General features: G+C 44.3%; 1 protein-coding gene across 1 annotated transcript in view; it reads right to left on the bottom strand.

Annotated features, from left to right (window-relative positions):
- The window catches only part of KSR1 (kinase suppressor of ras 1), a 507520-nt gene that overhangs the window by 442302 nt on the left and 39070 nt on the right, over positions 1–26148 (bottom strand). The gene's annotated exons all lie outside the window — the stretch shown is intronic.

Genomic DNA, 26148 nt, shown 5'->3' with positions numbered 1-26148 from the left:
CAGATTTTTAAAAAAAAAAATTTAAATCACTGTTTTGAGGTGTCTTACTTCAATTAGACTGATTGAAGTGAACCAGGACTACAATTCCCAGCATACATTTGTCTGATAAATGAAAACTTGGGTCTAAAAAGTCTGCATTTTCTACTCTCTCGCCTTCCAAATTCCATTCCTTCTGGGGTAACCTAGGACTGGGACAAAGAAGACCTGAACTCGACATAATGAAGATTAGCGCTAAATAACCAGGGCATCAACACACTTAGGCCTATATTTTTACTTTTTTAGCGCCGCATTTGCGTCATTTTTTGACGCAGAAACGCCGCAAACTTGCAAAATACAATCGTATTTTGTAAGTTTGCGACGTTTTCACGTCAAAAAGAGGTGCAAATGCGGCGCTAAAAAAGTATAAATACGAGCCTAAGCTTGCTAGGTGTCTTGTGGCTGTAGCTCTGCTGAAGGAGGTCAACACCAATGGGAGTCAAGGCACCTGGGGGTGTTCACTTGTGAATACAAGCAGACCATACAAAGATGTCTGCTTGGACTTGTGCTGGGACAAAGTGGCAGGGAGCACTGCGGGACCCACTTTCTCTCCCTTTAACAGGAGCTTAAACCAAAGACAAGGCACATGCTGCACTAAACTCTTCAGTGATTGACCCACGGATGAGCTTGTGACTCAGTAGCAGTGCTTAATTTGTGCTTGCTGTGTCCGGTGCTGAGCACCGGCACTTATTAGCATAAGAGGGAATTGGTTACATCCGACTGTTCTTCGTTTCTGAAGAAATCTGGTTGTATTTAATAAAGTGGACTTTTAACATGGGCATCAGCTGATTAAAGAGAGGACTGAGCCCTCTGCAGGGCAGTCACTAACAGTCAGTGCTTAATTTGTAGATAAAAAGGTGCCAGTGCTCAAAACCCTCCTCTTAAACATGCGGCTGCTGCAATTAAATGTGCGAACACAGAATACTAATCCTGAAGCCACCTCGGGCCTCTTCAATCCATGGAAAGCCACTCCCTTTCCCTCCAGCTCAATATAGCAGCTTTCTCCTTTTGTGAAGCTTTTTCGTTTTTCTGTGTCTTTTGCTGGCAGCAAATGCTTGAGGCAGAAGAATAAGCGCCGGCCCTCAAAAATAAGTGCCGGTGCTCAGCACCGGAAACAACAAGCACAAATTAAGCACTGCTAACGGTGTGAAAACCTTTCAGGGCGTTTGTATCACCCCCTGCCCCCCCCTCCCCCTTCGCTGAGAAGGCACAGATATCCAACTTGTTATCAAAACTTAACATCTGTCATATTTGCTATAAAGTTATGTGGGCCTTGCTTCTTACCCCTTCATATGAAACATGAGGCTCAAACTGAAGTTTATCCTTTTATCTGTCCACCCACAAAACCTGGTTGGTTCTCGAAGGTGACTGCTGCCACCACACTGCCGAACTTCCCATGTGTTGCAGTCCTCCAACCACAGTACCGACTGCTCTCCTAAGGGGCGATACATGGGCTTTCTGCATCCAGGATGACACACACCACACTCTAAAAGGCTGAACGGAGGGATATGCTTAAAAATAGAGGAGATGCTCAGCTTCCATGGGACTAGCAGTGGTTATGCCGTGGTTTACATGCAGCTGAAAACGGAGGTTGCGTTTGCTCTCTCAGTCCTTTCTCACTAACTACTGGATTATGGAGAACCACTCTTGTGCAGTCGGTATAGTGCTTCGCCAGAAGGTTTCTCTCAATCACGGTGCCCCAGTACCACTTTTGCTGCAATACGCTTTCCAAAATGCCCTTGAGTTTCAGTCAAGTACCTAGTTTATCCAACCAGTGGCTCTCTTGGCCATCCCAGTGCGGGTCATGCAGGAGTCAAACTGAGGTATACAAAACATTTGAAAGAGTTTGCATCAAGCTGGACTCCACATATTTTGGTTAACCTTACAAATCAAGCAGGTCTACCAAGTAGCATGGAGAAAGGTCAAGTCGCACACGCTTTGAGAAACTTCGGTTGAAGGAAACAAACAGATAGTACCGGAAGAAAACAGAGGGTATAGTGTAGTTACAACCAGCACAAGTGTTAGCCAACCATCTCCATGCTTGACATAGGTACAGATTTACATTTACCCTTTCACAAAAACGAGGGCGGGAGAGGATTTACAGGAATGAAGGGTTAGATTTGATCCGAGATATCTGTAATCCCATGTAAACTTTTTGGGAAGAGTAAATCACTTCCCCTATAACTACACCACGGCAGCGTAGCTCGGCTGTCATTAACCCTAATGAAGTGAGCCCCCTTCCACTTCCGGGGGGATTGCCTGAACCCGAAACTGAACCTGCCACATTCTCACCCGCCACCACCCCGTCACACACCATATTGCATTTGAACTATACATCCTCTCCGCGAGTGCCCGATCGCACCAACCAATGGGCTAGCGGCATCTTAATTGCTCACTAGGCCAGAGAGGTCCGATCCTTAATTCTGCTCAGGGAATCACAATTGTTTCCTGAAGAGAAATATATTTTGTAAAGAAGGGAGGGGGGGATTCATGCAGAGTGCCCTTCTGCCTTCCATGCACTTTTCTGAAGGCAATGCACCTCACTGCGCTCCTCTGCGCCCTAGAATGGACCCTACCAGGAGGACGCAGGGCACGTGCGTGGATGTCAGAGCACCAAGAAGAAGCATCCCAGCCCTTCAAAGAAGGAAAGCCAAAAGGTCTTCACTTTGTGCCTACCCCACGAGTGGACAGATTCAATTTGAGATGCGAACTAGCGAAAATGTTCCCAAAAATTTGTCTCAATTTTTTAACAATAAGGACGATTTTGCCGCCACACTAGTCAACACAGGCTTAAGAAAACAAGGTATATACTAACGTCCTACACACTTCCTCCCTGTGCAAATCATTACCTTTAAACGGGCAGTAATATCCGCGGTTCAGTCAATATTAACACATCATAAGCAGATCTTTCACAACTTTTGTAGGGCTGAACAGGAAGCACTAAACTCACCATGTAATTACCTCAATGTAGCGATAAAACCAGGTGAAACAAAGGGGGAACTGTTGCGATTCTCTCTAAAGAAATGTACCATTCAGAAAATGTTAGACTACTGCACAACAGGACAAATTATTAACTCAATGATGGCTAAAAAAAAAAAAAAACTCCTGGAAGACCAAATACATCAGGTAATAATTAAATTCAGGATCCTCTGTCTAGGTTCTGTTACGGTTTCCTTTGTGTGTTGCATAGCAAAATGCCTTCTTATCCTAGGCCTTTCACCCAAATACAGGCATTGTGATTAACACTGATATTGATGCCCTCCACACCAGCAATCCTCAGGAATAGACCATAAGAGTGGTTCAATCGATCCTCGCGAATGCTGAACGGAATAACATTACACCAGTACATATTGTGGTAGAATGTGCTAAGCTAGGTCTAATGGAAAACCTTTCTGAATAGGAGTGAACAATTTGCCATCAACTTCAAGGTACTTCCATGGGTAGTACTTTTGCCCCACGTGTAGCATGCCTCTACATTAATCTAATCCACAACTAATTCATATAGAACACACATACAACTGAGGCATTAAATGGATAAATAAAATGGTCTCTTTCGTTAGATTCCCACAACCACTCAGCCACACTAATTTGGCATTCTTAGGGGGTCGCCAGGGTAAGTGTGGCGTTCCACCACCAACATGCTGGCGGTGCAGACCACCACATTATGAATGTGGCCTCTGCCAACCCGCCACATCTCCACTCATACTGCCATGGCGATGGGAACCGCCGGGCTGGAGATGATCATCTCTGACCCGACTGTCCACAGAAGACTGCCGGCGGTATTAGGAGCTGGATTTCCACCATGGTGTCTGCAGCAGTAGCACCGCCACTAAAACCATGGCGGAAAGGCTACCGGTGACAGGGAATTCCTTTCCTGTCACCGGTAAAAAGCTCACCCCCTCAGCAAGCTCTAGACCCTCCCACCCCATACCCCCTTCAGCATACATGCACACAGACACCCACACCCACCATGCATACATCATAAGCATATCTTTCACAACACTTACATACACGCAACCACTCACATGCATCCATACACGCATTCACAACATTTATACATGCAATCAAGCATGCATACTCACACACATCCAAACATGCATACTCGCATGCATACACACCTGCAGACACAACACACAACACCACCCACCCTCCCACCCCTCTCCCCTGTCAGACGATCACCTTACCTGTTCCTGGGAGAAGAATGTCCGTCAGGGAAACAGGAAGGGGCGCTTCCACCGCCGGCAGCGCCCCACCATCAGGACATCACCAGGCCGTATTATGGTCTATAATACGGCGGGCAGTGTCCTGCTGGCGGGGCCGGTGGTGGAACAGTCAGTGCGCCTCTGCCGGCCAGCACAACTACTGCTGGATTTCTACCCAAAGTGTGGCGGAAATCCAGCAGTACACGTAATATGGTGGGCGGGAGACCCCAGCACTGGCGGTCTTCATGGAAGACCGCCAAAGTCGTAATGAAGGCCTTAGACTGAAAAATCAAAACAATGAATGGTGCTTTTGAGACAGAGGTATATCACAAAACCACAGATATGAACGAGCTTTTATGATTTGAAAGCCTCCATCCATGTTCCTTAAGAGGAAACTTGACATTTGGACAGTTGCTACTCATCAGATACAACTATTTTAATGTTTCAAAGTATGAACAACAAGCCAACTAGTTGTCCTGAAAAAGGTGCCAATAGAAAGTATCCCAACCAGAGAAGGTAAAGAAAGGGGCACACAAAAACTGCAAAGAGGCTCTACTTAAATCTCATCCAAAACCACTAAATGTAAAACTCACCTGCATCACTACTTTCTCATCTGAATCTAACCAGGTTGCTAAGCATTGGAAGATACTAACTAATGTCAATACCAGGCAGTCTCCTCTTTTATTTCAAAAGGGTACATCATTTTAGTGACCATCACACTGTGGGGTCTCCCACCACTAACATGTCACTACCCAAGCAGGAGATGTCCTGCTTGCCCCTACAGTACAGCTACGAAGACTGCTCACCTGGAAATCACCAAACCATGAGAAACCAGAACACAAATTAATTGCAATACTGACAATGAGATCTACATTGTCACGTGTCCTTGTGGAATCTGCTACATAGACATGAATTCCAGAAAAAAAACTTGTAAACGAATTGAGCAGCACTGCAGTAATATCCGATGCCAACTCCACCAGAACGTCTGCCAACTTTCCTAAAAGAAAACACACTGAGAATGACAGAAGATGGGTCGGTGTAGAGTAGATGGGGCATGGCACTGACAATGGCACGGCAACTGTTGCTCATGAAAGAACAAAGATGGATGTACTGCTTGAAAATTCATATCAAAAGGAACGAATGATGAGATCCCTTGGCTAACGGTTCTCTCAATTTCTAGTACTGCAAGTCCATCCCGATTCTCATACACCGGTATGCATGATGTTGGATGCATGATGCAGCTTTCTACTAGCATCTGTGATGCGGGCATGGCTCATACGAAGCAGCATGGGAGAGACTGTGGCGTAACGGGCAGAGGTGCGGACTTTGGAGCTGAGCACCAGGTTTGAGACTTGGCATTAACTCAACATCCTGTGATTCTGAGCAAATCACAATCTTCCCATGCATACCAAAAATGATTGTGTCTGTGTAACGTAGTTTGTACTCATGTAAAGCACTCCAATACCTTTGTGTCACATTCACGCTATATAAAACAATGCAAAAAAAAAAAAAAAAAAAGCAGCAACACATGCAGCTTTATAAACAGTGATGCCACACCATGAAAGCAACAACTGAAGGCAGTACCGTCTGTAGGTGAAACAACAACACACTCCTTTAAAGACAAAAGTTAAAATACAAATATAGAAATATAGACTGGCAGACCTATAGATCGGCAGATGCCTGTTCTCCCAGAGCGAGATTGACTTTCAGTTACTTTCTTCACTAGTGTGACTTCAAGTGTTTCCCATGTGCCTCCCTCCATGGTGTCATACTGACCAATCGACTGGGGTTATAATAAGCAGTCAGATTGACCATCCATCCGTAATTTATACAGACAGTCTCTATTTTCTGACTCCTGTCCATATCCATCATAACTTCTTCTACGGATACAGTTTGTCCGTAATTTGAACAATGCGGGGTGCCATCCAATTATGTTGCTCAATTTCACCCTCCAGTGACGCTCAGTAAGGTAGTCAGAGTGTGTAATGTTACCTAGGATTGGCTTGTATATCCCCAGCCAATCCTAGGGCTCATCACCACACAATGCCCTCGCCCACCATCAGAATATTTTAATTAATTCTGGTATATCCTTAAGGAGAGCACTGAGCACACCTTCGCTCCTTTTCTTCCCTGATTCCAGTGCCAGCGAGTCACACGTGGGCTAATTTTTTCCGGGTCCCCCCCTTTGAAGCTACCAACAGACTACTAACCTGCCTCTGATACAGAGCTGGACCCTGACTGTCATAGATGGTGAAAACTGACCGGTTTCATGACAACCTTAGCTTCTACAACTAAGAAGTTAAGTTTAAGTGTCTGAGGCCGGTTGGTTACTGCCCCATCGAACTGCATTTGTAATTGCAAAGTTTTTTGTTTGGGCCAAGTTTCACTTTTTCACATTTTGTCAGGTGCAATTTTTCCTTTTGCTCTTTTGCTCTTCTCCCCATCACTCAAGCCTTCTCCTGGCCATTTCCTAATTCTCACTCCTACGGCCTCCTCCCATCACGCTTTGCCTTGAGGCACTCGCTCTCCCTGCAGGATCAAACTAATGGTTAGCCTTTCTTCGTTTGTGTTGAATGAGGGTTTTTGCAAACACAGATGGACACCTCAGGGTGCTCCTCGAATATTAAGCTGCATGCAGCTTGACCACATTGAGTGATCCTAGGCAAATATTTTGATTGAAAAAAAACCTTTATTTTTGGGGTATATTCGAGGTGGCAGAGTCGAGTCAAGGGATTGGCTTGACTCTAACAGCCCATGCACTAGCCTATCCCTGAAAACGTTTGCCATGCAACGTTTGCCATGCATATTATGCCACACCCCATGAAACATATGGTAAAATCTCTTCAAAAGGCAAACAAGTGTATTTCTTTAAGGCAGAAACTTTCTTCTTAAGTCACATTTTATCACTGCACTGGGAGGTACTCAATAAAAGTGCCATTTTTAAAGATGAATTTAGAAACAGTCTTGTCCCACTTACGTCCTGATTACAGTGTCATTAGTCACCTAAGAGGCAAGCCAGCTTTCATGTGCACTCTGTATGTGGCCCAGATTCCTACAGGCACAACAACATTTTAATCTATTAAATCAAACACCAAATGTTTTTTAGTGCTCGGATTCTGAAGTCACATATTTGAAGGTGCTTTTAAAGAAGATTGGCAAAATAAAATATTTGCCTAAGATCACATAACTTGGTTAAGCAGGAAGCCAGGATCAATTCCTGGTTTTCTAGTTTCAGTTTGTACAAACCGTTCACTAAATGTATACCTCTGTGCCTCTCCTTTTTGATCTCAAATGTTAATGTATTGATTTTAACTCTGCCGCTAAAGGTAGGGTGTGGATAGCAGGCAGAAGCCATATGAAAGCTCAGTTTGTTTTGGGCTTGAACTTACATAAGGACATCTAGCTGAACCTGGTGCACGCTTTTCAGTGGCTTTAGAGCTTTTTAGTGGGTTTACAACTTTCAGTGTCTCATCCATCTCTATCAGGGCTCAGGGCTCCAAAAATCCACTCCACTTGCATGGGAAAGTCTTATTTGATCATGTCAAGCTATTTGTAATGCTTACTCCCTTCTGGCCAGTTGATACTGAACAGGTGTTCTGTTCAGTTGACAAGCGGAGGGGCAATAAAAGATGCCTTTAAATCTTGTTCTTATGTCACATTTGACCTCTGTCTGTGAACACAGAGCAAAAGTAAGTTTTTCTTAAAATACCTTTTCCTTCTGAATGCAGAGTTCCAGGACTTTGTAAGGTGAACTGTGTGACCTGCTGCTTAGAATGTAAATTAAAAGGATATAGGGTTTCAGGTTTTTCCTAACACACAACATTTAAATAACTAAGTCAACTGTGCAAACATTTCAAAATATATTTCAATAGTTGTGAAAGGCCTTTTTTATATTTCTGTGTCATAAAAAATATTTTAGCAGAATGATAACAAATCAGAATACTTTACATGTTGATGTGCAAAGGATAGGTTTTCTGAAACCCAATTTTCACAGATTGTTAATACACTATATAGTTTTATCAGTAAAGCTGTAAGTTAGTGGAGAGGTTTTTGGACATTTCTTGGAAAGTTACTGTGTGTAGATGACGATATGTTACCACATCACGGTTTAGTAATATATTTATTAAAATTGAGTGTTTAAACAAACTGAGAAACACTCTTGCCCAGATGACAATGTTGTTAGTAAACTAAAAGAAGTCCTAGGTTATGTGGGCTATACCTCTTGGGTATGTGGGCTAGATTCTTGGGATGCATGCAGCAAACTTTAGTCTACTTAATCAAACAAAAGAGGGTTTTTTTGTACTGCAGAAATGCTGAGCTCACATATTTGAAGGTGCAATCATATGTGAGAATTAAGAAAAAGGTGACTCTGTAAACTATTTGCCTAGGATCACACAATTTGAGACCCGTTTACAGGTCAAGTACATTACAGATAGGTCGAGTAGATTTTCAGCTACTCGACCTGCAGGTCTAGTAACATTTTTATGACTTTTCGAGCCCTGCTCTATGGTATACAAGAGCACCTTAAAATATTCCAGCCTAGCATTACTGCACAAAATGGCCCTCATCTGTGACATCCCCCCTCAAATGCCCCTCCCTGACCCACCCCCCTCCGGGGAACTGTTGTTCTGAAATTAAATTTCAGTGAGGCTAATGGATTTTCCCTTTATAGGTAAAAGACCTCTATCTCTGCAGTGACTGCACATATCAATAAGCTACGTTTCTTTCCCTGATGGAAATAAAATTGCATTTTTTACCTTCACTTTAGCATTTTGTTACACCTCTACTGAAATACACCCTACATTTAGGGAAAATGACTCCAGGCATGCATTATTGTCCCCTGTTATGCCCATCAATCCGACATTTCACTTATCACAAATACCTAATATAGCACAATCTTCATATGCAAATTATGTTGTTCATTTCTACAGTCATGTATCCTCAAATTGCACACTGTATCGAAAATATCCTCTATATACCTAAAATCCGACATGAAAATTAGTTAAACCTTCTGAGTGTCACCTTTAATTTGCCTTTCAGACGGACCCTCATCTTTCCTTCCATCCTCTGCATACATCCTCTCTCTGAGCACAACCTACTATCACATGCATGTTTTTCTTAATCTCCATTATTGTTTTTCTGTAACTTGCCCAAAATCTGTTTACAAGATCACAACCTCTTTCCTCTAAAAAAGACAGACCCCGTCCAACCTAATAATACTTAATCTCCTCTAGCTCATCTGTTAATCCTACCCTATCCTAAACCATATGCATGAGCTCACATAACTATCTGTCCCATTAATGATCGCATCGAACTCATGTTTATTTAACCAGCCACAAAGAAACTGGATTGAATGCACAGAATGTTTTTCTTAGGCACACAAGATGAACCCCAGTAGCCAAAAATAACTAATAACAATAGACTAACCACTAACCCTGGGTTCCGGAGCAGCTTGCTGCCTGGCGTAAAGCACTCCCAACACCTTGCGAGGGGAAGCAAGCGCTATTTAAATGTAACATCAATATGTAAATTCAGGAAGTGTGCCATACAAAAAAACCTTTCATGTTTCATTTAACAGACTGTAAAGTTGCTCCACCTGTAATGCTGTTGTCCACATATGGGTTACACATAATAAATCAAGAGTTCAGTGGTGTCATTTGTATCATGGTAGGGGCACAGGAATGTTTCTAAATGAATTTTGAAATTCTATCACTTTTAATACATGTCCATGAGTGCAGTGTAGCTAGACTGTAAACTTCCTATTATACGGTTGCTTGCAAGATTGATCTGTTGAGAGTAGAATTACCCTGTATAGGACTGAGACATCCAATGTCAAGAACGTGTTGGACGTGACATGCCGGGTTCCATCTTGAACAGAGAATAGTATGTGAGATGTTTGTTGTAAACCACAGATGGATGTAAAAACCTATTCAGAACACTCCCCTCGAGGATCATAATGACATCTGTAAAGGAACAGAGGGCCGGGTAACAGCCACATAAGGTGCTGCTTGTTCAGGGTGGGATTTACATGGTGACTTCACCTTAATCTACTGACAGATCTTGACTCCTTGAGCTCTGATAATGTGTTTAAAATTCGTTATGATGCTTTCCCATCTGTGGTGAATTTAAAATGTGTTTATTTGAGCGAACTTGTAAATTTTCCTTAACTCTACAGAGGGTTGAAAAGTGTTCACACACATTGCTACCTGTGATGTCTTGGTGAGTGTATTCCTCCACAACAGAGAGAGCTACTGCAATTCCACTGAGATATTTAGCCCCCTGTGGGTTTTTTTATTCTCAGCAGCCACTGGCTAATTATCACCGTGAGTGACTTTATGTTTCATTTTATAAGTAGCACATTGATACAAAAAGTAGCTCTGTTCATGCTAAGAACTACTCTAGTCACATGCTTTTTGGGACCTAAACAATTTTGGCTGTTGGCCATTCTTATTATGTTGCTGAAGGTGCAGTATCTGCTGCAGCAGTAAAGTTTAACGAAAACCTTGGCAAAACAAAACTAGCATTGCCAAAGCCAAAAGGCTGGCAGGCATTACCTCCACCGATGTGTCCATAAAACTAACGCTTTGTCCAGAATTTTGACCCTTTGTCCAGAATTTTGACCCTTTGTCCAGAATTTTTGTCCTGACTCTTTACACCCAATGCCCAGAATTAGCCTCTATGCCAGGTGGTCACCCTAAGTGAAGTACAAGTGTGTCACAACGTCACCGGACACAGTGAGTTGTGGTGATTTCGACATACACAATATCGCCCCCTTGCGTGGAATCGCAGTAATTTGTGCGTGTTTGCCTTTAACAAGATCACAATTTTTGTTTGGCACAAGAAATACGTGCATGGAATGAGAAGACTTCTAGCATAACCAGTGCTTAATTTGTGCTTATTGTTTCCGGTGCAGAGCACTGGCACTTATTTTTGAGGGCCGGAGCTTATTCTTCGGCCTCAAGCATTTGCTGCGAGCAAAAGTCACATATAGGAAAGACGGATGAAGGGAAAAACGAAAAAGCGTCACAACGGGAAAAAGTAGAAAGGTGCAAGAGTGAGCTGAAGGGGCAGCGAGTGGCTTTATATGGATTGAAGAGGCCCGAGATGGCTTCAGGATTACGCCGCCTCAGTATTCCGTGTTCCCACATTTAATTGCAGAAGCCGCATGTTTAAGAGGAGGGCCTTGGGCACCTTTTTATTTACAAATTAAGCACTGAGCATAACTAACAAGTCTTTGCAAGTCTTGATATATGTACATCTCATATTTCACTCAGTTGTCCTGTGAAAGACTCGACCACAGAGGCAAGAGTTTTGCACTCAGTGCACGAATGAATAGGTTCGCTAGCACGGAGTGTGTGTTAGCATTTGATCTGAGCACTATATAGGAAACCTTGCAGTTAATGTCAAAAATTGAGATCCAAGTCCTGAAGACATCCAGGGACCAATAACACGACTAAAACATGTCGACCAGGGGGGTGAGGAACCAGTGGTTACCCTTAACCTTCCCATATATGTCCTGTTGTTATCACTTCAGGAATCCGACAAAATATGTTTTAGGGCCATCTCTAAGAATTTTAAACTCACCTGTTATCTCCCTATCAGTAATAAGGAACTTTACGTCCTGACTGCCTGCTTCATTATATAGGTCAGTCAAAGACGCCATGCCCAGGAGCATCAAACGTAGCGGGTACAGTGGGCAGCCACCTGCGTCTGAGTTGTTCACTGCACCGGTTGCACCACTGACAGCTGCGCCCCTGCACTACGGCAATTCTGAATGCGGCATTGTTAAGAACCTGACCTTTGCTTCCGCGTCCCCACTGTCCCTTGCAAAGCACGTCATGCTAAAGGGTTAGATATATATGGCGCAAAACCGGCAGCAGAGCTACACCGAACTATACATTATTGCGGGTTCTGAGATGATACAAGATTGTGCAAAGAAAGTGAGAAATTGTGACATTATTTTAATGTCACATTGTCAAGACTGCATTTCACATATGTACCTTAAAAAAACATAGGTGCCGGGAGATTAAGTGATTTTCCCAGAATGGCGTTTTCAGTCAAGTGCCAAGACCGGGACTGGAACCCACATGTTCCAAAGACAGCAGCGTAACCACTAACCTGCACCCAAATGTCATTACTATGGCTCAGTGAGTTGAACACTGTCTGCTGACGCGATCAGCAGATCACGAGTCTGAGTCCCAGGAACCCCGCCCGAGCCCTGCATTCTTCAGAGGTGGGCACGTGGAATGCCATTAAACTGGGTAATAATTGCGCAAGTTAATCAAAGTGCTCTGATATGGCGGAAATGCAGTAGTGAGCGCTACTTTTTTTTAAAAACATGTATTATTAAAACAAAAACATGGCAACCCAGCTTCCATTTCTCATCAGCTTCCTGTTGGTAACCAGCCTACATTTGACTTTTGCCGATGTATATTTTCGCTTTAAAACACAAGTATGGGCATTTGTCGTGGTTCGAGTGGCCACGTCAGAAACCACCTTTCCGAAGCACAGCTTCCGCGCACAATGATCTGGTAGGCTTCGCATTGCCAACACCCAACAGCAAAGACATCATTCCAGCTCAGTGCCTGCTCCCAGCTGAAACGTAGCCTAGAAATGTTCGCGACAAACCAATGGGGGTCTGAAGGGAAGCAAACAGGGGCCTTTGAGGAAAGATCGGAGGGGATTTCTAAAAACGTTTAAAAAAACAAAACAAAAAAAAACACGAGCGTGGAACACACTATCTGCAGATGGCGAGGCTGCAGATAAACCAGAGAAACACTTTGTTCGTGCAGCCTGAGCGACCAGTTGGTTCCGAGCAGTATTGTTGACATGATACCAGACGACAGCTGAAGACAAAAGGCCCCGCGTGTGACGCGCGAGCAGACGACGTTTGCAGCAAAACTTTTCATGGAAAGAAAAACAGAAAAAAAACGGTGGGGGTGGGAGATATGGCACGGAAGGAATACCACTTCGGGGCACCAGATAATTAATGTCAAATTACAAGAGAAACAAACAAAATTACATGCTTGGTCTTACTGCTTGCGCAACAGCTGCTGCAGGAAGCGCTCTCGGTACATGAAAAACAGGCTCACGGATACCTGAAGGTAACCGGCTAAGATGACGTGAATGTTTTCAGGACGGCCTGCGAAGGCCGCCCTTTGTGCCCGCGCCCTGATAGCCGTTTGCCAAAGGGGCAGTGGGGTAGGATTCCTGAAGCCCACAGTTACTTCAGAGCATACAGACCTTGAAAGAGGGAAAAAGGCAAACAATTGCAATAATACTCATTATTTACTTTTAAGCTATAAAAAAAATTGCTAAAGCCAAGTTTGTGGCATTTGCGCAGCATTAAAGTTTAAGGCCTTGTTAGCACGAGTGCTGCGGACATTTTATCCACCTTAACGCTGGTTAGCACTGTGAGCCTTGGAGGGGTCTTGTCAGACGTGTTGAGTTATTCCGCCATGTCTTTTTCTGATTCTCCTGCACTTTACCACTGACAACCAGTGCTAAAGTGCGTGTGCTCACTCTCTAAAATATGGTAACATTGGTTTACACCTAATTCGGCACATTTCATTAATAAAATCTTAATAAAGTGATACTACATGTATCCAGGCCCTGTAAATTAAATGCTACTAAGGGGCCTGCAGCACTTATTGTGCTATCCATCTATGGGGCCCTTTAAACATGTCACAGGCTGGCCACTGCAGCCTGTGTGTGCTGTTGTAAACTGTCATTTTAACTAGGGCAAAATACATCTGTTGTCCAACCTAAACCTTCCTTTTGAATACATATGTGTCACCCTGGGGTAGGCCCTAACCAGCCCATTGTGTATTTAAAAAGTAGGACATGTACTTTCAATTTTTTTTTTTGCAATTCTTTATTGGGTACAACATCAAAACACAGTATATAGATATGGAGTGAGAGGGCTGGACCTGCACCTTGAACCCAGGACCATCAGAGTGACTTCAAGGGCTATTTGGCAGTCCTGTCAGCTGCAAGTCATGCTCCACCCAACCAGGTTGTGCCACCCCAGTCCTGGATCCTTGGGAAAGGGCCGGAAGGTGCTCTGGCAGTCCAGTTGTGATGTCTTTGGCAGAATAGGCACAGCAAAATGCATCTCCTCATCAGAACTGTCCCTGCACAACACATCTCTGACACAGGATATTGCAACACTCCACAACCACAATTTAAGGTACTCTGTTCAGTGGGCCTAACTGGGTCCCAGTATCCAACCCACTGTGCAATCGTGGTCAGCCTGAACTTGTGACTTTGTCCCGGCACGACCAGATGACCACAGTTGCCACTTTGTGCTTTTAAGCACTGTTTTCACTTAAATCTTTTAAACTGCATACCTCTGGCTCTCCGTAATTGGATTTTCTTGCCGTTTTGGCCTCAAATAATTTATTAAATCTTACTCTATTTTCGAAATTGGTGTGAGATTTTTCTTGTTTTGTATTTTCACTTTATTCCTGTTTGAAGTGCTGCAGAAGCACTTTACACATTGCCTCCAAGTTAAGCCTGACTGCTTTATGCAAAGTTACCAGAGGGTTGAGCAAAGGTTAATTTGGGGTTTGCTTATATTTCACCTGGACACGGACTGTGGTTGCTCCTTGAGAAGGGTTCCATCTCCCCAACATGCAACCCAATTTCCTACAAAACCCATGCTGTAATTTCAGCCTCAACAGTTTTTCTGAGTTTTTCCTCATACCCTCTTATGGCTATTGTGGTTTAACAGCTGTAGTACTTGTTAAGGTCAGAGGAGGTTAGAGTGTAAACTACTCCATGCCACACTTTATAAGAATTTTGCAAGTCACTGAGGAGTTCCATGACAAAATAGGAGGAATAGGGTTAAAGGCCATGATCTTTTACAAGGTCATGGAACTCCAAGGTGTCTAGCACTATTCTTAAAATGCATGGCAGAGGGTATTTTATTCTGCATATTATATGGTCACATCACCACCCTTCTTGCAAACCATCTAAAATCCTGGTGTCTTTCTCTTTCATATGCATAAGGTAGTATGGCAGCAGACATGAAGAATACACATGGACTCTAATGTGAGGTTAAACACATCAAAAAAGCAGTTAGAAAACTGTTGCAAAAAAAAAACAACAGTTTATTGCAAGTCAGTTTAAAAAAGTGCTGATGCTCAAAATGTGCAGAAAAAGGTGGATAGATTCTATTTTTCCTGTAATGACCTATAGAGTGCAAAAAATGTAAATGTTGCCAGAAACACCTCCTTTCTCCTCATCACTGTCTTAGAAAAACAGACCACAAGTATAAAATGCTGGTTTCCATTTTATATGTGTTGTTTAAACTGCAGCTACAATTCTGCTCCTTCACCTGCTTTTCATCACGGCTGCTGGCAGGCGGCTTTGTGACCTCAGAACTCAACAGTAACAAGTTATTACAGTTGAGCAGCTATGTAATTTAGATTGCACAAGTTGCACATAAGGGAATTAGATACATGATTTTACACAAGAACTGCAGGCTCCCAGGCATCATATATATGTGCTATGTTATCCTCATTTGTGTAGTGCACATTCTGCCATTGAAATGGCCATGTAGTGCTTTCAGCTGCCCAGTTATTTTATATGTACAGCCACAGACCAGAGTCTGATTCAGCTTGGGATGATGTGTTACGGATAATACGTTCTAGGTATGCTCTGGTTATGTTCTTGGCTATGTCTCACTCATTGAGCTCTGGGTGTATGACTGATTTTTAAAGGAAAAGGACAGGGGCTTCCTCAATTGCTTAAGCATATTTTATGTCAATAGGTAAGCCAGTAATGTAGCAGGTGAAGTGGGACTATGGTGGGAGGGGATGGGGGTTGTTAGATACTGTGTTAGCACAGAATATGGTCCATTTGTACTGCATGTTTAGCCTTCTGTCATCTGTATAGACCTGGAATTTACTATGTGGCGAATTGCTGAGGAGGGTGTTGGGGTAAGCGTGGTGATATCCAATTCTTGTGCATACCTGGACTTTGTTAAATATACACAGGTGGTCTGTTGTAAGTGTTCCTTCTTTATTGAACACAGCTCAACACTCCCCCCCCACTCCGCTGTAAAATAAAAAATACGAAAAAAATTCCAAGTCAGATGTTGATGGCGTTCATCGTCATCAATAGTAAAGCGCTAAACAACAAAGGGGCATCCAAGCGGTTTAAAAATAACGCTGCTCAGAATCAATCATTTGCAAAAATAAGGTCTATATAGGCTTCTTAATGGGAGTTGTTGATCATTCCAGTCTAATTGCTCTAGTGACTCATTCTGGTCTCGGCTGTTAAGACCCTTCCTCCTGCTCTGCCCTCTGTGAAACAAGTAGGAGATGCCCTCTGCAGCTCATGCCCATTTAAAGAGACATTGCCTTAGTATCAAAGTTCCCACTCTTTCCAGTCCACTGAACTATCTTGTCAGTTTCCACATCCCCATCCCCAGCCAAGATCTTAGTATTGCCCACTCAGGGGCACCAAACTGACAGCACGCAGGTGAACCAGCTCTTCTTGCTCTCCAGGCATTTTTCTAGCTTCAGCTTAGTTTGAGGGGCATGGGAGTTTGTAACACTAGGTTTTTACAAGGCAGGTAGCTTGTGGCAGCGCTCTCCAAGAGCCCGGGCATCTTATTTTTTTCTGGGATACCTTGAGGGGGAAAAATGCCAGATATGCCAACCCACCTGAAAATCAAATTTTCTCCATGAATTGTACCCACCAGAAACGGGAGGGTCCCGGCGGATGTCACTGAATGCTTATGGCAAGGACTTCCCTCTCCCTCAGCTCTTTTCCATATCCCTGGCTATGGGTTCTAAATAACACCTGGTTAGCTTATGCCAGACCCTTCCTTTGGCACGATCCCCACTGACTGGCTGATAAAACTTTCAACTAAGCACGGCTTGCAATTGGAGCGGGGCCCCTGTCCAGCTCCCGGGACCTGGGCCCCTGTCCAGCTCCCGGGACCAGCAGCAACAGCTTTGGATCACTCTGGACCCAAGGAGCCTCAAAATGCCAGCTAAAGAGGCGAAGTGTCTTCCAGGACAAGAGCAAAAACATCAATGATCCAGACTGACACGACTTGTGAACTCGCACAGTGCCACCCTACATCACATGGTGTCATCACTAATCACTTGGGCGCCTGGTGAATAGCAGGGGCAGCTGCCAGCCCTTGCACAGGGTAGGTTTCCAGCTCGTGTTAAGGGATTCTTCACTACTGTGACCCATTGCACGTTTTGAAACCAATGCTAGACATGGCAGGTGGTCCCTGGGGCTTTTGTCTGGGCTGAAGGAAGGGAAGGTGCAACAGGTCCTCATATCATAGAACTGGGCCCCAGAGCCTCCATGACCACACACCTGCACCGTTTCACTCACAGGATCACAAGATTGAAATGATCACAAACTTGGCAGGTCTGCTTACCCATGCACTAATGGTGTTACTGCAGGATTCCACTGGTGCAAATGCTACTTTCCTGACAGCGAAATGGTGATCATGGGAGTGCAAGTTAAAAAATTTTTTTTTACAACATTAGGATATAATGCACCGATAATAGCGATACTTTTTAAATGTCCCTTGTCCCAGGTTATAAAAGGGCTTATGGGGTGAGTAAAAACCGAAGGGGTTGTTTACCGGCCTTGACATCTATGTGTCTGACTCCACTCCAGCCCTACAGGACTTTCACGATTTCCCTATAAGGCATTGCACAGCCACCTGTCCCCTGGCACTAAACACAGTTTACTGCAGCATACGTTGAACAGCAACACAGCGAGCGTTTTGATTTACATTTTTCGAATCACTTTGAGCTGCACACACGCAAACCTTATTTTAGAACCACCTGAGGTCTTTCTGTAGAAGCTGCAGTTCAGGCCGAGGCTTTAAATACCACCAGTAAGCTGCAAAGGAGGAATTTTAAGGATCCTCAAATCAGCAGAACTCACAAAATTACAGAGCTGAACCCACTCAGAAGACCACGTCACCGTGTGCATTTATTTAGCCGCGCGGTTCTCCATGGCACCAGACAGCCCACTTGTCTACAGCAGGCCCTGCATCACAGCAGCCAAGAGGGAAAAAATAGAATGTCCTCCTGCTGACGTCAAAGAAAACAGGGAAGCGCCGGGTGAGCTAGACCGGGGGTCGTGCGTTAGCCTACGAAGAAGCGCAACATGATGGGCGCCAGCTTCTTCGTGGATGCCCATTAGGGGTTCCCAGGGACAGTTGCTGCTATCCCTAACTATAGTCTCGCTACCACTGGTATCAGGGGCCATGAAGGGATCTGCAAGAACAGAAAGGAAACAAGGTTCCCTATTAGTAATCACCTCTTGTCCTTTATAAGTGGTTTGAAAATCTTATCTTAGGGTCACTGATGTTCTAGCAAAAATGTACCCTCTTTGGATTCATTCTGCACCTGGATAGCTCTGGGTTTGTGGCGCCTTACAAATTCTTTCACTTGACTCCTGTGAGCTATTTTGCCACAAATAGGAGGCTGTTGAGTGGCTGTGGACAAGATGGCAACCCTTTGATGTCACCAGGGTACAAAGGATGCATCATGTCCCTTTGTTTATCCCAGGCACTTTCCTGCATTGATGTCCATTAATATCTGGCCAGGGGTCCCTAAGGTTTCACCTATGGTAGAGGTGTTACAGTCTGCTGTATAAAAGGTCTGGCTGAAGAAGGGCCCACCTGAGGGGTGGGATCTGGAATGAAGACAAAGACACTATACCACTTGTGAGGATACCAAGTTGAGTTATATGTTTTTCGTATAGCGCATGATCACCCGGGGAAGGTATTCTGCTGCTGTGCAGGTGTGTTAGCCTAGCTCCTGGGGCAAAGAATTACTCAAAGTTCTCCAGCTATGTCAATGCTACCATGAACTCCTTCACATGGACAGATGTTTTCAGGCAGCAGTGCTGTGAGATAGGGGTCAATCAAACCGAAGTCCAACTCCCGCCCTCTGTCTGTTAGCCAGAACCCAGGACCATGCTGGTGCAGCCTTGCAGGTGTGAGGGAGGTCCTTTGCAGGTATGAGGAAGGCTGTTTGCAGGTATGAGGGAGGCCCCTCGTCGGTGTGCGGGAGGCCCCTCGTCGGTGTGCGGGAGGCCCCTCGTCGGTGTGCGGGAGGCCCCTCGTCGGTGTGCGGGAGGCCCCTCGTAGGTGTGCGGGAGGCCCCTCGTAGGTGTGCGGGAGGCCCCTCGTAGGTGTGCGGGAGGCCCCTCGTAGGTGTGCAGGAGGCCCCTCGTAGGTGTGCGGGAGGCCACTAGTAGGTTTAAAAGGAGGCCACTAGAAGGTGTGAAGTAGGCCACTAGTAGGTGTAAGGGAGGTCACTTGTATGTGTAAGGGAGGTTACTTGTAGAGGTCACTTGTAGATGTGAGGGAGGTCACTTGTAGATGTGAGGTTCTTTGTACATACCAATTTGCCTATATGGGACTCGTTCACCTGCATCTCTTGGGCTTGTTGTCTTACCTCCCGCTATGTGCTAGCCAGTGGGGCTGAGACGGCAGCTTAACAGAGCTGGAAAGAGTCTGGGGTCTATCTGTGGTGCTGGATTGTGACCCAGTAGCTTTCTGGAGCCAGTTCATGGACCCCAAAGCCCCTCAGTCTGCAAGGTCGCTCCCTTGAAGGATCACAGCTCTACCGAGCCCTGATCTCATGGAAGAGCCATGTATTGAAAGGCCTCAGAGAAAAGCCATGCTTGGACATGCAAAGCTGTCCAGCCTGCCTGTCCCGCATCCGCCCGTGGAATCACGTGAACTGCTGACTTCATCTGTGCTTTCTAGAATAGGAAGGCTGGTCTGAACGTGGGAATGGAATGCTGATGTGGCACTCAGTCCCTCACTGGACATGAAATGCACGTCCCCCTAGTGACAGTCTGGAGCACTGCCAATCACCATTAGAGCACTGAGTCTACAAAAAGAACCAGAAAGAACAGCCTTAGGGGCATAGCTACCATTGGTGCAGCAGGTGCAGTGGCACTGGGGCCCGGTGAACCTTGATACTTGCTGTGTTTTACTAAATCAACAGCAGTCAATGGGGCGATTTTCCTTACTTGCAGGAGGTTTATAGCATCCCTACTATACTACTGACCAGCCCTGGCGTTATTCTGCTCCTGTCAGAAGACTTCAGCTGTTACAGGAGCTGGTGTGCTCCACCTGGCAGATAGACAGGGCACCTGCTAGCTGCCCAAGCACCAATTCACCTACACCAGGGGGGGACTGGGAGAGACCCCTGCAATGAGACGTGCCCGGCCTCCTGCTTCCAAGGTGCCCCTTGTTTGTCCCAGAGACCGCCGGTTCCTTTGAACCTCCTCAGTAGTTTCTGCTACCCTAATAATTTCAAGTAAGATTACACCAATTCCTTCATGGTGAAGGGAAGGCCCAGAATGGATCGTCTGCCCAAAGGCTTGGGCTACCCAGTCATACACTTGCTTGGTGGTGTGAACTCTTAGATTTAGGTCTGGAGCAAAGCAAGACCTTTTGATTTGACCAAAATTATATAAAAAAAGATACTTAGAGTGGCTTTCAGCCAGATATCTTCATCCATAGGTTTTCTATTGTGTCATTTACATTTTTCTTCCATCCAGCCTGGGACAGTGGGTTGGCTTATTTAAGCCACTGTCTAACTTCACTGTGTGTGACAGCATTCAGCTCTTCCACAAGAAGCACATCCACAAAGTACTTTCCTTGAGAGCCAGGGACTACTATGGCTATGTGTGCTTTTTCAAGATATAAATATGTTTGCTTTTAGCCAGTGTTTTAAAATTTTTTTAGACTGATGAACGCATTGCAATAAACTCCTCAACAATAAAGTTTTGTTAAAAAAACTGACAAAGAAAACAAGCACTTACAAAGCCATAATGCGCGCCACACAGCCCTATTGGCTTTGACAATGCTCGTTTTGTTACAGGGCTTACAATCCCTTTGCCCTACAAACTCTACCAACTCACCTGTACGAGTATCTGGACACCTAACTTTCTATTTTACTAAGAGGGCTAACACATGTAAATCAAGAGAAGTGAACACAGAGATGGGACACATGTTTCACACAGCGCATGGGGAGTCACCTGTGATCTATGTCGAGCTGCTATTTCTCCTGCATCAAGGACAGGAAAAGAGGTTTACTTGTTTATGTCATGCTTAGTGGGCCTGGTGATGCATGTCCAGAGTTACCAGCTGCCAAGCATCACCTATAGGCAAATGTTGCTGCAGGGCAGTTTTTTTCCAGCTCGGTAGACAGGTACACTCCTCACTTACCGCATAACAAGGAGAGGAGCCTTCTGTAAAATACCCTCTGCACTTTGTTTTTTAGTGCTCCTTTCCCAAAAAGCACTTAGGACCCTGTATGTCCCCCAGGAGGAAATCACTGCACAGAGAAGGGTTTACGCACTTTCTATCCACCTACACTCACAAGGTTCAAGAATAATCAAGGTAGTTTCTTATTTCCAGTGGCTATACCAGTTTCTAAGATTTTAAAGGGCAGATCAATGCACTGCTTAATTTATAAAAAATAAATAAAAATAGGTGCAGGGGCCTAAAGTTTTTCTTAAGAGCTCACCGCTGGCCCTGCCGAATGCCGGTTACCCAATGACAGTGCTGCCAAGCCTTGGTTCCACCCCACGCCTCATTCATCCCACACCTTATAGTACCTATTTATGTCACCTGTGCTCAGTCTCTCATCTGCGCTTTCTTCCTCTTCATGGTTTCATTATCTTTTTATTTCTCTTCTTTCTCCAGTTTCTGCCTGTGTCTCTCTTATTCTGATGCAAAGTCTGATGATGAAAAATAATTTCCCATCCCCATAAATGACTGTCAGAACGTCTTGCTTGGTACCTCTAGCCCTGAAGCCAACGGTGTGTTCTATAATCCTCAGAACACACCAGTTAAAAAGTAGAAAGATAACTCCTGCGTTGCTGTCGTCATAGTGCAAGGAACCTCATAACAATCCCAAGTAGCAAATCACTTTTTGGTGCAGAAAAAACTAAGAATCAAATCGAAGCATGGTCCTAGCATTAAAACTCTCTTCAGACACTGAACTGCTCCACCCTCCTTCCGCTGGCCCCATCAGACCTCATCCAGTCCAACCTCCTCTCCCACGTGCTCTGATCCTGCTGAAGGTAGTGTTTGTATCAGTTATGTATCGACCTATGCTATTGACAAGCATTTAAACCACACTGGTGCCTTCAGGTCTGCGACAGCACTATGAATCTTCACAGAATAAAATAAAACATGAAATACATTTTATTTTAAAAAAAACAAAAAAACTGTCAACTTTGTTCCAAAGAGTCCAGTCACAAAAATGAAATGTGAAAGGAGATACCATCATTTGCTCCTTTGATGCTGTCATTGTTCAGGGACTCAAACTTGGGTGGGATCAGGCTTTCAACATGAAGACTTAATAAACAAATTAAATAAATGCATATTTACATGAATGCAGGTAAAATGAAAAAAAACCTTAAGCCCTTAATCACTCCATAATAAAGATTAATTATTTCTACAAATAAACCTAAAGTTATAGGTATCTGGGAACACAACTCTCCATCAGGGCAGAGCCTGAGCTTTAATGCAACAGAACAACCCGAGATTCAGCTCCCAACATATCCAACAGATTGGGCATTACAGCATCCAACAGCACTCCTAATCACTTACTCCTTTATGCACAAGCGCTTTGCAAAGCACATCAATACCACTGTAGAAGAACATAAGCGAATTTCTCTCGCCCACCAAAAAATTCACCCACAATTCACTGAAGTTGACACACCCACCTAATATAGGAACATACGCTACCACTAGCACACGTTCACACACTATATTGTCTCTGGGGTCCACCTAGAACCTCAACACCTTTTGCAAAGGCACCATAGGACCACTGAAAGCATAGAGATACTGTCGCAATAATGATTTACACTAATGTAGTTTTGTGCCAAATGAGAAGTTCCTTACATGCACTGGGTACAGGTGGTCAAAATACAGATGCTCGATATGTTCTCTCCAGAGCGACAAGTGGCAAGTGATACCTAGGTGAGTACTAAATACAGCCAGCCATGGCAAATGAAACAGTCGATTCAGTAGCAACGAGTAACCCACATGTTATAACAAGGGCTGCCCAACATTCCATCTAAGAACCCTGGGAATTTATAATAAAAACAAAATACTTTAGTTCTAAATAGACTAATTCTGCAGTAACTTCGTAAGTACCTGCATTATTAATATGACAATATTAAATTATGTTCAACATTTAAACACCAAAAGAAATCACCAGACGCAGTGCAAAGAAATCCATTAAATTATTTTTATCCATATTTAAAATAGTCCAACGAAACTGAATTATGTGCTCAAAAAATGATGACGCAGTGCAAAAGAGAAGAGGTGAAAATACAGTGTACATACAAATTTAAAAAAACATGATTCAAGACTCGGTAAATGTAAATAAGAAGAAGGATCAATCGATGAGAGGGTCCGACTAAGTAGTGCACCCACATAAAAAGGTCCTAGAAACTGACTGTATGAATGTCAAAGACGTTTCAACCTTTCAATTACTTGGCAGGTCATCATCAGGACTGAGGGACAGTCAGAGGGCATATGGACTGTTGAAAAAAAATAAAAAATATGTTATAGCACCATTATCATAAATTAGGGGATGGAGAGAGGAGGCATAATAGACCAGCAATGGTTCAGAATCAGCAAGAGTAACTGCTGCACCCTTAATAAATTAGTGCCGCTACTAGTCCATGTGAGACTTGATTAATCCACCATCACAAGTGTGGATTAAGCCACAAGGAAGCATCAGTTTGGCATCTTCCTAACTGCAGTGTGTGACATAACCACACGCATGGTGCAAAGTAAGCAATACAGTGACAACGTCATCACGCAGGATTTGCAGGTCACCAGTGTCAGCACAAGCAAACACGCGGTTACACAGAGCTCCATGAGATGCTAGTTAGAGGTGAGGGAGACCAGGGAAAAAACTGTAATTAATGCAAAGAAGATAGAGGGAGGTTACAAAACAAATATTTAAGAGAGCAACGGCTACACAATTACATGAATACCACGACAATCAACAATAATGGAACACCCCAAAAACAGTGAATTCCTTAATCCAGAAAGAAAATGGGAAAAAATATTAAATATCAACAGTGATTAATAAAACTAGTGAGGCATCACAAAAAAATATACATTCGAACATGTTCATAATAAGGAGAGTCCAGCGTCATTAACAATATTAGTAAAACACTTCATGCAAGAAGTAGTAACCTACATGCATACACCTCAGAAACACCACAATAATAATGCTTTTTTGTGAACTATCCAAGTGCAGCAAAGGTAGAGGAGGGACAGGACTATAGACAGATAAATGCTTAACAGGGTCCATCAAAGAGTGACATGGGAGTAGTTCATACCATGCACTACAGGTTGCCAGGATACACGTTGTATAGGTTCCACCCATGAATAAACAAGTGGTGACCCACATGGGTCCTTGGTTACAACAACAAATAGTAAATGCTCTGTAGGAGCCACTGACAATCGAAATATTTAAATCTTACAGAACAGCGACCAAAGGCATACAATGGATACAGTCAGCCGTCATCACTGATGTTATCAGCCTGTCCATGAGCATCGAACAGTAACCTACATGCAGCAGACACAATAAAAGGACTTAAGAACCCACCCATGAGTTACAGGTAACCAGGGTTCTAAGGTCAGAGGCAGGCATGAAGGCTAACAAGCAAAGAATTGGGATAAATGAGACAAACATAAGTGACAAATCAAGGATGCTATGGCCTGATAGCAGTTTGTACACAAATATTCAGCGTAATGGGCTTCAATAAGGTCCACCCAAATGCAAAGAGGGAAGGACCCAAGGATTACCACAAGCACCTAAGAAGAGGGTCTACGATTTACACCGACAGGCAACATGTGTGCAACCTAAGCAAATCAAATACCTCAGTAGGAGTAAGGTGTGTTATGCAGAAGCGGATTACTGTATACATCTCAGTAGAGAGTCTCTGGGGTCCACCTAGAAGCATAGAAAGGGCAACTGAAGGCACCTTAGTGAAAGGTGCCCAACTCAAGGATTACAGCCTCAGTAGACGGCAGCGGCGGCTCCTCCGCTAAGGTGGAGGAGCTGCGCCCCATTGCTCTGAGCAGTGCAAAAAAGGAAGGATAAAATGATAATAACACAGTGTTTCGGTGCAGAGACAGGTTAGAGTGGGGCTGGGCTGTGTCACAGGGAGGAGGAGTGGTATGTGCACCATAAGTGCACATGACGGTTTGGCTTGCCGTCTTGGGCTGGCCAAACAGACATGCACACTTAGCATTTCTCCACCCGGCTGTATCGTATTGCTCCCACTTCCTGTCTGCACGCCGAACCAGGCCGCTCGCACCAATCACGAAGCTGCTGTCATGCTGGTGACAGCAGCGTTGTGACCGGCTTAGGGGAGTCAGAGAGCCTGCGTGCTTCAAGGAAGAGAAGAAGATGGAGGAGAGGCATTGGCCGTTCACATGTAAGTGAACTTTTTTATTTATTTAATTGAGCCACCCCTCCTCCCACCCTACCGCTACTTTTCCAAAGCAGCCGCCACTGGTAGACTGTCTGTGGGGTCCAATCACAAGTGGTAATTGTACAACCCAAGGAACGGACCTCAGTAAAGACAATGTAGTACGTTACCCGAAAGTGGTGAAGGCACAACCCACTGGTGAGGTGAGCTTAGGGAAACCTGTGAAGAGACCGCATGATGATAAAGAGAAGGTGCGAGAGAGGAGATGGCTAAAGGAAGATGAGGGGCAAAAAGAAATGGAATTATCCCTAGGCCCTGCCAACATCTTTTAGGGACAAGACAACCCCAACCTCTCCACTGCTGCTGGATGTCCTGTGCAGAGAGTTAAATAGGGTAGTGGAAAGGAAACACTTCGCACCTATCCATAATAAAATTA

The sequence above is a fragment of the Pleurodeles waltl genome, chromosome 3_2 (assembly GCF_031143425.1).
Source record: "Pleurodeles waltl isolate 20211129_DDA chromosome 3_2, aPleWal1.hap1.20221129, whole genome shotgun sequence".
Taxonomy (NCBI): Eukaryota; Metazoa; Chordata; class Amphibia; order Caudata; family Salamandridae; genus Pleurodeles; species Pleurodeles waltl.
The sequence above is the reverse complement of the archived record's forward strand: the minus strand, read 5'-3'. Positions and strand labels throughout refer to the sequence as shown.